The following is a 14,401-nucleotide window of genomic DNA, read 5'->3' on the forward strand; positions in this document are numbered from 1 at the left end:
TATTCTCATTGCAAGCTTGGTAGAGTTTGCATGTTGTTTGTCACTTTTTTGGTAGCAGGATACACTACATTGAGTTAGACAAAGTAAAATTATTCTACGAGATATTTGCTTTCAGATGTGACAGCTCTTGGCACTCTTGGTTGTTTGTAATCCAGTTTTCTAGACTTTTGTTAATATAAAATCCATCTTATTTCAATTGCCTCCATGCATATAAATTTATAAGCATTAGTAGTTGGAGTAGATATACACTGTTTATTTGAAAAACTGAGATTATTATCAATAGGTAGCAAAATATGTGGAATGACATGAAGAAAAAAAAAAAAAAGCTTGATCAGTACTTGAGACTAATGCCAAGAAGTATGTGACAAATTTGAAGTGAATTCCCTAAAACGAATATCTGAATTGATGATATTACAAGAGACTATTTGGAGGTCATAATAAGAATACAATTTTATGTAAAGAAATTTGAGTGAAGAGACCATGAATGGTATTAAAATAAATTAAAATGAGACTTAGTTTAAAGAATCCCTGAGTACATAAATCCAGTTAGATCCCATAAGTGACCTTAACCTTACTTGATTTTCAAACATAAGACAAACTTGAGCTTTTTTTTATTAATTCCTTCATTAAAAAATTAGAACTTAAGCTCGACCAATCATAAACAGCCAACAAACATAATTATATAACTAGCAACATTTCAGGGAGATAAATCAAATAAGGCAACTCCATAAATATGATCAATGGAATATTTTCTTTTACCATGTAATTGCCCTAAAAAAAACTCCAGTTGAGTTATACAGCTGCCTGACTCATGAATCTCTATTTGCTCAAATAAACTCTTCAAAATTGTAATAAAAATTCCCTTTAAAATAGTGCTAATTTCACCCATATTCCCAAGCAGCATAAAATGTTCTCCTGAATATCTTATTCAGATGAACCAAAAAGGAGTCACATATGATGTGGATGATATTCTCTGGGAAAATGCCTTTTCCACAGTGACTACAAAAGGACCAGCCGGGTTTTGCACCGCGTGGCATTTCATGAAACAGTGTGGACACCCAAATCAAGAGAAGTTCAGTTTCAGGTAAGCAAGGGTAATCTGTCTCTCAGAAAATTACATTCAGATGCTGAGTCCACAGGTGGGAGCCCATGCATGGAACAAACGCATGGTACAAAGTGTGGGGCTGGAATAATCATATTTAGCCATGTGCAACGTAATATCCAAGAAGGAAAAAATAAAAGTCTTCTAGAATCAACGATTTGAAGACATATGGAGAGTAGTTGTGGCCTGAAAGGATGCCTATTAGATTGCTTGTATGTATTGTATCTTCTATGCTTGGTGTTCTATTAATTCTTTATGCCCTACCTGTCCCATTTTAAAGCCGTAATTTTTTGCAGTGTTTGCCTGAATCCATCACTTGTATGTGTATAGCATTCATGCAGAGAATTAGGGGAGCTTTTGCCCTGGGTATCTACTTTATCAAATGCCGCAGTCTGGTTGGGCACAAAATAACCAACCACCATACACCTTGTAGATTCAAACAGCAACTCTTTATTCTCGAACTGTCACCGGCACTCTACACGCACTTTCTGGGAAAATTTTTACCTCCACCGGGCTCTGCATCCCAAATACTCTCTGAATCCCGAGAGAACTCAACGGGAACTCAAGGAGCAGGCGCCTGAGTCAGCAGGATATGCCCTATTCCCGGCAGGATCCACACCCTAAACCTGGAACCGCCCTAAACCCGGATCCGCCCTGGTCCTTGAGCAGGGTCACCTTTCTCAAACATTCATGCAATGTCACTGCAAATGACCTGGGTTCAAGGCAAGCCCATTTCCACAATGGAGAGTCCTCCCTCTAGGCAACATTGGGTAGGCTGACAAGGAATTGCCATGTGTCATTCCTACTTGGCTATGGCTCTCAGCAATCAAAATTTCCTGGATTTCTTATTTTCTCCATCCAGAAAAACATTAGGATTCCTACCATAGTTTTAGTTTATTAGTGTGCTTCATGATATTGGCTTCCTTCCCCTCTTTGAAAGTGCATAAAAAAGAAAATGCAAACTAGCAGTCACTGATTAAAATTTTGACTCTCCTTAGCACTCTTCCTCTTTATGTTTATATTACAGAATTTTCAGGAAGTTGCCTTTTTGCAAAAAATAAAATTTCCAATTTTATCCATAAAAGAACAGCTTTATCATCAGGAGAGTCTGTATAAGAGAGCAAAGATCCATACTAAGAGCAGAAACATCCATCTTTAAAACCATACTGGTATGTTTGGGCTTATATTTTTAGAATTAAATGACAGGCATTAATATGCACCTTTAAAATTCTTTTCCGTCAAGAACATTTCTTGGCTTTATTCTCCTTTCAACAATTTACAAAATTTCTCATGGATACTGTATATTAACAAACAAAAAGTTTTCCACCTTAAAAATACCTGCATTCTCTCATTGTTTTACATTCTATTTCCTGATTATACATGAGATTATTGGTCAGTTATTCCTATCACTTCTTTAGCATATTGATCTATGATTCTGTTCTTTGTACTTTTGGAAATCTCAGAGAGCTTAGTTAGAAAAGTTTGTCAACCCATGGCAAATTATCAAAACTATGTACTAGTTGTTTTTCTTCATGTTTTAAAACAATTTATTTCTACTTCCTTTTGTCTCTGAACCTCGGCTGTCTTTTCTTTTCTTTTTTTTTTTTTTTGAGAATTTTTTAATATTTATTTTTTAGTTTTCAATGGACACAACATCTTTATGTTATTTTTATGTGGTGCTGAGGATCGAACCCAGTGCCCAGCGCATGCCAGGGAAGCACGTTACCACTTGAGCCACATCCCCAGCCCCTCTCCGCTGTCTTTTCTATGCTTTATTTTTTTTCAGGGATTTCACCCCACTGTTAGTTCATATGCAGTTCAGTGAAGGTATTTAGTTAGGATTTAGATAAGATATTTTTGAATAATCATATATTTATATTTACAAAAGTACATAGTGGTATTCCTCTATGACTTTCATTGTGTTTCCTAATTGTCTGAGTCATTGACCTGTTGCTGTATATTTCTTTAGTTTTTTTTTTTTTTTTTTTTTTTTTTTTATGTCTGATTGTTGTAAACCTCATGAGAACCAAAATCATTCTTATTTTGTTCATCTTTCTTTCCATAGCATTAACCCAATCTGAAACATCCAGGTGGTACATGTTATTTTTCTTTAAAAATTGTATAGAGCAAATGCTTTGAAATTATGAATCTAATGACTTAATGTTGGAAATACACTAAAATTTTCCAGGTGGACTATCAGTCTGAGAATAAATTTTTCTTCATTTAATAACCATGGTGTACTACAGTTTCAGAACACACACACACACACACACACACACACACACACACAATTTACAAATATGAAAAAAATTAATAGAACACAAGCATAGGGATTTTTTGTGAAAGTATTAACTATAGAATTCTTTAATATGAATTCTTTTAATTAGCCTAAGAGTGTGTTAAAAACAGATAATTAAATTTTGGGGAGAGTGGTTGGGGACTGAAGAAAGTTAATAAGAAATTGTTAGCAGCTGTTGCTTAAGAATATTAGGAAAAAAGAAAAACTGTGGCCATGTAAGTTAAGAGATAAAATAAAAATAAACGCTAGTTTAACTCTCTAATAAGAAACATGTCTAGGACAGGATGTAAGAAGTCTTTTTCTTGCATATTTTTAACAAGAGCTTACTGTACTGAAGCACCTGGCTTCATCTTGAGGTGATGCATTCAGGAGTGTAGGCTGCTGGCATTGGTTTGTGAACTGGAATAATCCTGGGCAACTTTGTTTAAACTTTGTTTTTACTGTAAACACAGGTGACTTCGAAAAATCATTCTAAGACACAGACACTTTTTCAATTTAAAATGTGAGAACTAATCATAATTTTATGTTTTATAGAAAGCATAACTTTTGGTTACATTCCAGGTTCTCATAATCTAGGAGAGTCCCTGAGTAAACCAGAGTAGCAAGGAGACAAGGATATGGAAAGTCACTTAGCTCACTTCTTGCTTTGTGAAAGGGCTCATGGTAAAAGGGAATATTACCCTAAAAAGGTTATTATTTCAGCAGTTTTTAAAGAAAATTTTACTAACAATAAATATATTCTGCATGATGTAGTATGGAGGTTGTTTTAGAGCACATGAATAGGTAGACAAATTATTCCTAAGTTAAAGTCATATATTTATTCTTTGGATATAGAGATTAGAAATATTAACTTAGACAAATTACAACCGATTTAAAAAATACTAGTTATGGAATATTATTATAAACTGCCTTCTGCAATTGTGAATCATGACAACATAAAAATAAAGTACGATCTACGAGAAAATTTATGAATATAGCACTTTGTAATTAATATAACAATTGCAGCACACATGAAAGTGTGCTTATAGTTCAGAATAGATGATTGGCTGTAGAACAGCCTTGACATTAAATTCATTTTTGAATCCCCAAATAGTATTTATAAGATCTATCTGGGTTTTTGCTTGTTTAGTCTGAGTTTACTCATTTAACCAAACACATCTGTGAAATAATACTGAAGAAAGACAGACATTTCTTGTCAATCAAAGGATTTCATCCACTAATAGAATCTTTAAAACATCTGATGTATTGATCTTCCAACTGCTTTATTTTCAGTTTTGCAGAGTATAGAAGTCCTATGGTGTGTGAGTGAATTTAAGTTCATACGGGGGTGTGGTCTTCCATGCTAACATTTATGAGTTTGTACATAAGTGTGTGCATAGGTGTAGATTTACACTCTAGGTTGTATTTTACTTATTGATCACCAGTGTTGTGTTCATGTGTTATATAATGACGTAAGACTGGCTATTATTTCTAAGTTCTAGAAGAGAGAGCATTCTTTTATATCCATGTTTCCTATGAGGGTGCTGTAAATGCACCCTGCTTCTTGGAGGTTGGAGACTAATGAAAGAATAGAATGGGAAATGAAAACCTGTGAAATTAAAGGGATCTCTATAGTTTGTGACCCAGTATCTTTCCAAAATTCCTTAAGTCTCCAGTGAGGTATTCATACTGGTTAATTGTTCAGTTTCCTACAGTAAAACCCACAAAAGTTCCATTGTATATTTATAGGTTGCTATGGGGCAATATCAAGATATCAGTTTAGACACTGGGGCAGGAACAGAAGGAAAAAATAACTTGAGAGAGGCATCATTTTTGAGTAGATAATAAAAATGAGGATAAGTTACATTTTTTAAAAAAATTTTTCAATGAAAAACATTAGAAGGAGGAGAAGAAAGGAAAGGTGGAAGAAGAGGAAGAAGACAAAGGAGAAGAAAATGCTATTAAAGTGCTGGTTGAAATCTTAGAATGAGTAATTTGTATTTGTATTTCTAAAAATACACTTATTTTCTTTTGAATCTCTTAAGATGAAGGAAGAGATTCAAAAGAAAATAATTGTATTTTTAGAAAGGAACCAAAATTATAACATCATGTTATTTCATACTTTAATAAAGAAAAAAAAGAGCAGCTAACTTTTATGGAATGTAAATATACTTCAATAACTCTAAAATACAAAAGAAACTCTGAATCCTCAATGAATTGCCTTTGAAGTCAAACAAATTCTGCCTTTGCTTCATACTGGAATCTTTAATATAATATTTTCTCATTTTTTGTTTCCTCACCTGTAAAATTAACCTAATAGCATATTTGATCTGATGGCCTCAAAAATATGTTAGGAAAAGGGCGCATTAGAATTTTGTGGGACATATTTTACTCATTGAGTACATACTGTCTTATATCTCATGTAGATCTTTTACAGGTCTCATTGTAATAGTGCTTTATAGTTGTTTTTGAAGGTTCTTATTTAGTAACACATCTTTCACTTTCCTTGAGTATCATTTAAAGTGATGCATCCTGTTATAACTAAGGAAAGGAAATTCTAACTCCATCAGCCTCAACTTTCCCTTCTTTCATCAGCAAATCAGGAAATCGTACGGATCTTCACTTGCCATATACGCCAAGTCTTCATTTTTCTGGAAGTGGAAAATTACACTGGGCATCATCCTCACCACCTGACTTCAGCCCATCTTCTTTTCCTGCTTATTAGGAATTGATAAGTATATGTCATTGTTTTCTTCCACTCTTTTCTTCTTTCATAAAATTTAAATGCAACTAAGTATGTTACCCCATTAGATTTGTCTCAGAGTAACTAATTTTAAAGGAACTTTAAGCTTTATACTTTAATCTTTTACCAAAAGGTATTTTAAGTCATGACAACATCAAACAATTTCCTTGAAGTATAGGTATATAAGCATAACTGTTAGTCATAAAAGTTAAGAAAGATGGATAATTCGTACATTTTAGGTCCTTGAACTTCCTTTGCTACTATTTATATTACTAAAACAGGTTATATCTTGATTATTGGTCAAGAGTTAATGGATGCTGTTGGCAATTTTTATGTTTTATTTGAGTCCCCCAAATTTGCACTTCATAGGTGATTTTTTCCCCTATACATAAATATGTTCACTAATTTAAAGCTGGCAGCAAGCCTCTTTATAAAAATTTTGCCTGAGTATTATGAAAGTGTCCATAGAAACACATACAATGAGTTTTCAAAATTTTCTACTATAGATATTAGACTCAACATACTCAATACTCTTCATATATATTCACTATCACAGAGATGAAAGGAAATCCTCTTCAACATACACATTGCACAGGAGACAGAAAATTCAGAGTTCTTTTCTCTTACAAAGCACCAAAAGTGCTTTCCTGAGTAGAAATATGTTTCATATCTTTAGGTAAACATGATCTAATTTATTCTTTCTCATTCAGTAATAAATTTGACAGTTGCTATTCTCTAATAGTATAATACATTTAAAAACATTAGGCCCTTCTGGGAAATTTTAAGGTACTTTCCAATTCTTAATCAAGATTTGCTTGAATTACATTCAATTGATGTGTTGAAATAAATTTTTAAATAAAAGAACAAACTTTATAGTTTTTAAAATTAATTATGCTAATATAGTTGAGTATTAGTAATAGAGTTTTGATATAGTTGCAATTAGATTTTAATCATATGGATTCATCTTAATTTCTTTCCAAATAAATCCTCTAATTGGAATGCTTTCTCCTTAGGGTGTAGTCTGTGTATTAAAATTCCTTCAAGAAAAATAAATCTCATAATTAGCTGAATTTAATAATCATCTCAGATTGAATATATTAAAATGAAATGCATTTTTAATACTTAGGTAATTAAGATGAAAACTTGTGCATCTCAGTGGTTATTACAAAATTCAGTTCTATTTTTACTTCTTATAGAACCCAAAAGTCTTATGAAACCAAAAGTCTTGCCTTAGTAAAATTATCCACAGACTTTTTCATAATTATTTTCCAGGTTTTGTTTTCTTGTTTTTTTTTTTTTTTTTTTGATTACTGACGAAAGGAAACTTTCATTCCTAAGGAGTTAATAATTGGAAGTTTCCTCTGATAAGAAATATCCTGGATATTTTTAGGTCTGTTTTTTTTAAATTTTTTTAAAATTTTTTATGTAGACGTTTAAGTTTGCAAACAAAATCCTCTTTATATTAAGTGTACTGCTGAATTGGATTATTTATATTATTTATACAGTTATTTATGGAATTACATGGAAATCAAAGTAATTTTGCTACTACTTGTTTTAATTCATTAATAAACATTACATTTCATTTGCACAATACAGAATGATAAAATGTTTGTACAAATTGATCTTATCATCATCTAGCTATCTAGCTATCATCCATCTACAACCATTTAACCAACCACCTGTTTATCTTTTATTTTGTGTAAAATCTGAGCTCTTACAGGGTGAATCATTTTCAGACCAGTCTACAAACAGAAATTAATGTTTTAAATAGAGGAAATTGTATGTAGAATAGACAAAATAAGAAAATAAGTATATACCTGGAAAGGGAATTCTAAAGGATTCCTTGTGACCGAGGGAAAACCCAGAAAGAACAAATTAGAATAGGGGTTCAACAGTGTTCAAGCAGTTGGTTGAACCTCATGGGTGGAGATGGCCTAGTAGCTCCAGGCCATACTGCACATAGTTACCAGACAAGTAAGAGCATCCCTGCAGGGAGCCTGTGAGATAAGCTGGCAGCAACCCTTTGAAAGGAGTCAGGTCACTGCTGCAGGACCTTCCAGGACTGAGAACTAAAAAAGCCTCCCTGAGAGGAAAGGAGGCTTCTGTGTGGCTGGGGTAGCTCCAGGCTTATGACAAATATTGGATGGCAGACTCTCCTGGGAATGTTTTTCTCATTTAAATACATATAAGTGGTTTTCTAATGTCTTCTGTTGGTTCTTATTGGTTCTTTTTAGTCATACATAACATTAGGATTCATTTTGACATAATTATAAAAGCATGGAATATAATTTGCTCTGATTCAGTACCCAGCACTTCCCATTTCCCTCCTCTCCTCCCCCTCCCCTCTTGCCTTCCCTGTACTCTACTGATCTTTCTGCTATTTACTCATAGTTTTTGTTTGTTGGTTGGTTGAATTAGTGTCTTGTGGATGTACATGAAGTTGAGATTCACTCTTCATTCACAAAGGTACATAAGAAAGTTAGGTCAGATTCATTCCACTGCATTTCCCTAGCCCATCCTACCTCCATTAATATTTATTTATTTGAGAGAGAGAGAGAGAGAGAGAGAGAGAGAGAGAGAGAGAGAGAGAGAATTTTTTTTATATATTTTTTTATTGGTTGTTCAAAACCCTACAAAGCTCTTGACATATCATATTTCATACATTAGCATACATTAGCTTCAAGTGAGTTATGAACTCCCTTTTTTACCCCAAGTACAGATTGCAGAATCACATGGGTTACACATCCACATTTTTACATAATACCATAATAGTAACTGTTGTATTCTGCTACCTTCCTATCCTCTACTATCCCCCCTCCCCTCCCCTCCCATCTTCTCTCTCTACCCCTTCTACTGTAATTCATTTCTCACCTTGTTTATTTTCCCATTCCACTTACAACCTCTTATATGTAATTTAGTATACCAATGAGGGTCTCCCTCCGTTTCCATGCAATTCCCCTTTTCTCTCCCTTTCCCTCCCACCTCATGTCTCTGTTTAATGTTAATCTTTTCTTCCTGCTCTTCCTCCCTGCTTTATTCTCAGTTGCTCTCATTATATCAAAGATGACATTTGGTATTTGTTTTTTAGGGATTGGCTAGCTTCACTAAGCATAATCTGCTCTAGTGCCATCCATTTCCCTGCAAATTCCAAGATTTTGTCATTTTTTAGTGCTGCGTAATACTCCATGGTGTATAGATGCCACATTTTTTTAATCCATTCATCCATTGAAGGGCATCTGGGTTGGTTCCACAATCTAGCTATTGTAAATTGTGCTGCTATGAACATCGATGTGGCAGTATCCCTGTAATACGCTCTTTTAAGGTCTTCAGGGAATAGTCCGAGAAGGGCAATAGCTGGGTCAAATGGTGGTTCCATTCCCAGCTTTCCCAGGAATCTCCATACTGCTTTCCAAATTGGCCACACCAATTTGCAGCCCCACCAGCAATGTACAAGAGAACCCTTTTCCCCACATCCTCGCCAGCACTTGTTGTTGTTTGATTTCATAATGGCTGCCAATCTTACTGGAGTGAGATGGTATCTTAGGGTGGTTTTGATTTGCATTTCTCTGACTGCTAGAGATGATGAGCATTTTTTCATGTACTTGTTGATTGATTGTATGTCCTCCTCTGAGAAGTTTCTGTTCAGGTCCTTGGCCCATTTGTTGATTGGGTTATTTGTTATCTTATTGTCTAATTTTTTGAGTTCTTTGTATATTCTGGATATTAGGGCTCTATCTGATGTGTGAGGAGTAAATATTTGTTCCCATGATGTAGGCTCCCTATTTACTTCTCTTATTGTTTCTCTTGCTGTGAAAAAACTTTTTAGTTTAAGTAAGTCCCATTGTTGATTCTTGCTATTAACTCTTGTGCTATGGGTGTCCTATTAAGGAATTTGGAGCCCGACCCCACAATATGTAGATCGTAGCCAACTTTTTCTTCTATCAGACGCAGAGTCTCTGATTTGATATTAAGGTCTTTGATCCATTTTGAGTTAACTTTTGTGCATGGTGAGAGGAGGGGGTTCAGTTTCATTTTGTTGCATATGGATTTCCAGTTTTCCCAACACCATTTGTTGAAGATGCTATACTTCCTCCATTGCATGTTTTTAGCCCCTTTATCAAATATAAGATAGTTGTAACTTTGTGGATTGGTCTCTGTGTCCTCTATTCTGTACCATTGGTCCACCTGCCTGTTTTGGTACCAGTACCATGCTGTCTTTGTTACTATTGCTCTGTAATATAGTTTGAAATCTGGTATCGCTATACCGCCTGATTCGCACTTCCTGCTTAGAATTGCTTTTGCTATTCTGGGTCTTTTATTTTTCCATATGAATTTCATGATTGCTTTATCTATTTCTACAAGCAATGCCTTTGGGATTTTGATTGGCATTGCATTAAACCAATATAGAACTTTTGGTAATATCGCCATTTTGATGATGTTAGTTCTGCCTATCCATGAACAGGGTATATTTTTCCATCTTCTAAGATCTTCTTCTACTTCTCTCTTTAGGGTTCTGTAGTTTTCATTGTATAAATCTTTCACCTCTTTTGTTAGGTTGATTCCCAAGTATTTTATTTTTTTTGAGGATATTGTGAATGGAGTGGTTTTCCTCATTTCCATTTCAGAAGTTTTGTTGCTGATATACAGGAATGCCTTTGATTTATGCGTGTTGATTTTATACCCTGCTACTTTGCTGAATTCATTTATTAGTTCTAGTAGTTTTTTTGTAGACCCTTTTGGGTCTTCTAGGTATAAAATCATGTCATCTGCAAATAATGATAATTTAAGTTCTTCTTTTCCAATTTTTATGCCTTTAATTTCTTTCGTCTGTCTAATTGCTCTGGCCAGTGTTTCGAGAACTATATTGAATAGAAGTGGTGATAGAGGGCATCCCTGTCTTGTTCCAGATTTTAGAGGGAATGCCTTCAATTTTTCTCCATTCAGAATGATGCTAGCCTGAGGCTTAGCATAGATAGCTTTTACAATGTCAAGGTAATTTCCTGTTATCCCTAGTTTTTCTAATGTTTTGAACATAAAGGGATGCTGTATTTTGTCAAATGCTTTTTCTGCATCTATCGAGATGATCATATGGTTCTTATCTTTAAGTCTATTGATGTGGTGAATAACATTTATTGATTTCCGTATATTGAACCATCCTTGCATCCCAGGGATGAATCCTACTTGATCATGGTGCACAATTTTTTTGATGTGCCTTTGTATCCGATTCGCCAGAATTTTATTGAGGATTTTTGCATCTAGGTTCATCAGGGATATTGGTCTGTAGTTTTCTTTCTTTGAGGTGTCTTTGTCTGGTTTCGGAATCAACGTGATGTTGGCCTCATAGAATGAATTTGGAAGAGCTCCCTCTTTTTCTATTTCCTGAAATAACTTGAAAAGTATTGGTATTAATTCTTCTTTAAAAGTTTTGTAAAACTCCGCTGTATACCCATCCGGTCCTGGGCTTTTCTTGGTGGGTAGTCTCTTGATTGCTTCTTCAATTTCCTCCATTGATATTGGTCTGTTCAAATTGTGTGTATCCTCCTGACTCAGTCTGGGCAAATCATATGTCTTAAGAAATTTATCGATGTCTTCACTGTCTTCTATTTTATTGGAATATAGGTTTTCAAAATAATTTCTAATTGTCTTCTGTATTTCTGTAGCATCTGTTGTGATATTGCCTTTTTCATCCCGTATGTTAGTAATTTGAGTTCTCTCTCTTCTTCTCTTCGTTAGCATGGCTAAGGGTCTGTCAATCTTGTTTATTTTTTCGAAGAACCAACTTTTAGTTTTGTTGATTTTTTCAATAGTTTCTTTTGTTTCAATTTCGTTGATTTCCGCTCTGATTTTAATTATTTCTTGCCTTCTGCTGCATTTGCTGTTGTTTTGTTCTTCCTTTTCTAGGGCTTTGAGATGAAGTGTGAGCTCATTTATTTGTTGGTTTTTCTTTTTTTTGAGGAATGACCTCCAGGCGATGAATTTCCCTCTTAAAACTGCTTTCATTGTGTCCCATAGATTCCGATAAGTTGTGTCTGTATTTTCATTTATCTCTAAGAATTTTTTGATTTCCTCCTTTATGTCTTCTGTAACCCATTGATCATTCAGTAACATATTGTTCATTTTCCATGTGATATAGGATTTTCCCATCCTTCTTTTATCATTGATTTCCAGTTTCATTCCATTATGATCAGATAAAATGCATGGTATTATCTCCACCCCTTTATATTTACTGAGGTTTGCCCTATGGCATAATATATGGTCTATTTTTGAGAAGGATCCATGTGCTGCTGAGAAAAAAGTATATCCACTTGATGATGGTTGATATATTCTATATACGTCAGTTAAGTCTAGGTTATTGATTGTGTTATTTAGATCTATAGTTTCTTTATTCAACTTTTGTTTGGAGGATCTGTCCAATGGTGAGAGAGGTGTGTTGAAGTCACCCATAATTATTGTATTGTGGTCTATTTGATTCTTGAACTTGAGGAGAATTTGTTTTATGAACGTCGCAGCACCATTATTTGGTGCATAAATATTGATAATTGTTATGTCTTGTTGGTGAATGGTTCCTTTTAACAGTATATAATGCCCTTCCTTATCCCTTTGGATTAACTTAGTCTTGAAGTCGATTTTGTTCGATATGAGGATGGCCACACCTGCTTGTTTGCGAGGACCGTGTGCGTGGTATATTTTTTCCCAACCTTTCACCTTCAGTCTGTGTATGTCTTTTCCTGTCAGATGTGTCTCCTGGAGGCAGCATATTGTTGGATTTGTTTTTTTAATCCATGTTACCAGTCTATGTCGCTTTATTGGAGAGTTTAAACCATTAATGTTTAGAGTTACTATTGCTATATGGTTTGTACTTCCATCCATGTTTGATTATTTGTCTCTCTCTTTTTTTTTTTTTTTTTTAAATTTAGTTTATTTCTCCATGATTAGCTTTCCCCCCTCCGGCAGTCTTTACTGGGGCACTTCCCACTGTTGGCTTTGGTTATTGTTTCTCATTTCTTCCTCGTGTAGTGTTTTGCTCAAGATGTTTTGTAATGCTGGTTTTCTGGCTGCAAATTCTTTTAGCTTTTGTTTATCATGAAAGATTTTTATTTCGTTGTCATACCTGAAGCTTAATTTTGCTGGATACAGAATTCTTGGTTGGCATCCATTGTCTTTCAGTGTTTGAAATACGTTGTTCCAGGATCTTCTTGCTTTCAGTGTCTGTGATGAAAAATCCGCTGTTAACCTTATTGGTTTACCCCTGAATGTAATCTGCCTCCTTTCTCTTGTAGCTTTTAATATTTTCTCTTTGTTCTGTATATTGGATATCTTCATAACAATGTGTCTTGGCGTTGGTCTACTTTGATTTTGTATGCTCGGTGTTCTGTATGCATCTACAATTTGTATATCTGTTTCCTTTTTTATTTCTGGAAAGTTTTCTGTAATTATTTCATGTAGTAGATTACACATTCCCTTGGTTTGAATCTCTGTGCCTTCCTCTATCCCGATGACTCTTAAATTTGGTTTTTTAATGTTATCACATATCTCTTGGATGCTTCTCTCGTGATTTTTAACCAGCCTATCAGAGTTGGCTAGACTCTTTTCAAGATGATATATTTTGTCTTCATTATCTGACGTTCTGGCTTCTACTTGCTCCACTCTGTTAGTGATACTCTCATTTGAGTTTTTAATTTGGTTTATAAGTTCCTTCATTTCTAAGATTATTGTCTGATTCTTTTTTATAATCTCTATCTCCTGATAAAGATGCTTAACTTCTTCTTTTATCTGTTTTTGTAATTCGTTCTCAATGTGTTCTTTTGCTGCTTGAATTTGCTGTCTCGTATCCTCTTTAAGGTTCCATTCCATCTGTCTAAGGTATTCCTTGAGGTCTTTATATGACCATTTTTCTGATGAATCTATATTCTCCTGGATATTTAGGCCTTCCTGCATTGTTTGTACTCCTTTCCTTCCTTGCTTTTTCATATTGCTTCTTGTTCTGTTTGACTACTGAGTTGCTGATTACTCCTATAAATTTATTTGCTGCTTGGGAGGAAAGGTATTATAGGGGGAGGGAATAAGTCACCAAAGAGAATGAGAGTAAGCAGGCAGAATTCAAGGAAGGGGGAATATGAGAATTGAAAATAAATGCAAAGACAGAAGAAAAGAAGAGAGAGAGAAAGGAAACAGAAAATTAAAAAGAATTAAAAAGAAATCATAATCGCAATAATAAAAATGAAAATTAGTATTAAAAAATAAAATAAAATGAATTAAAAAAAAATTGGGGAAAACA

General features: G+C 34.2%; 1 pseudogene; it reads left to right on the top strand.

Annotated features, from left to right (window-relative positions):
- Positions 1–14,401, top strand: part of LOC143397457 (phosphatidylinositol N-acetylglucosaminyltransferase subunit C-like) — a 136,411-nt pseudogene that overhangs the window by 66,952 nt on the left and 55,058 nt on the right.

The sequence above is a fragment of the Callospermophilus lateralis genome, chromosome 1, assembly GCF_048772815.1.
Source record: "Callospermophilus lateralis isolate mCalLat2 chromosome 1, mCalLat2.hap1, whole genome shotgun sequence".
Lineage (NCBI taxonomy): Eukaryota > Metazoa > Chordata > Mammalia > Rodentia > Sciuridae > Callospermophilus > Callospermophilus lateralis.